Source organism: Perca fluviatilis, chromosome 20 (genome assembly GCF_010015445.1).
Source record: "Perca fluviatilis chromosome 20, GENO_Pfluv_1.0, whole genome shotgun sequence".
NCBI classification, from domain to species: Eukaryota; Metazoa; Chordata; class Actinopteri; order Perciformes; family Percidae; genus Perca; species Perca fluviatilis.
This window is the reverse complement of record NC_053131.1, coordinates 35,666,770-35,667,696: the sequence shown is the minus strand read 5'-3', so window position 1 is coordinate 35,667,696 and position 927 is coordinate 35,666,770.

Sequence of the window (927 nt, the reverse complement as noted above, 5' to 3'; positions counted from 1 at the left end):
TTGGTAGCCCACTTCACGTTCGGTTACGTATTGCACAGAACTCTATAAGTAGTCATTAAAGCTGGAGGCAGCGATGGGTGAAACCCCTCGTACTCTGCGGCGTGTCGGGAGTTGCCCGCTTCTCCTCGCCGCGTGCATTTGCGCGGCACTCAGACGCCGCAAATCGTCACCAATGAAAACAGAACTCCCCGCCGAGTTCAACGATACCTCACAAGCGTCTGCGTCATACGGTTCATTAGCAGTGGAAAGGGGCGCCGCTAAAGCATAGGGGGCGGGTCCAACCATCACCAATTAAAAAGCAAGTCTCTACTGAGTTCAATGATACCTCACATAAGACTCTGCCTTACATGTGTCAACATGTATGAAAGGGGGCGTGGCTTGAACAAAGGGGGTGGGCCAAACCATCACCAATTAAAAAGGAACTCTGTGCTGAGTTCAATGACACCTCACACAAGACTCTACCTTAAACGGTTCAAATGTTATGAAAGGGGGCGGGGCCTGAGTAAGTGGGCGTGGTCATATTATAGGGGGCGGCTCAGTATCACATGTAGACCACACATTCTGAGTTTCATGTAAATCGGATGATGTTTGTCATATAAGGCTCATTTCCTGTTGCCAGCAGGGGGCGCTATAACCAAAAGTCAATTTTGGCCCTATAGGTGTCCTCAGGGCTGGACCCTTGTTGATTACGGTGAGAAATTTCGGGCAGATCGACCAGCGATACACTCAAGTTACAACAACTTCTTTGTTCATCGCTAAACACTCAAAATGCGCCGCCCACACGCCATACCGCGTCTGACAAAGGTTTTTCTTTAAATAAATTTTTCATCGTTAAGGTGTTGGGATGGTCAGACCAAGTTTGAAGTCCATCGGATGAAATCTCTAGGAGGAGTTCGTAAGTATAGCACCTTGACTTTTAGGCCTACT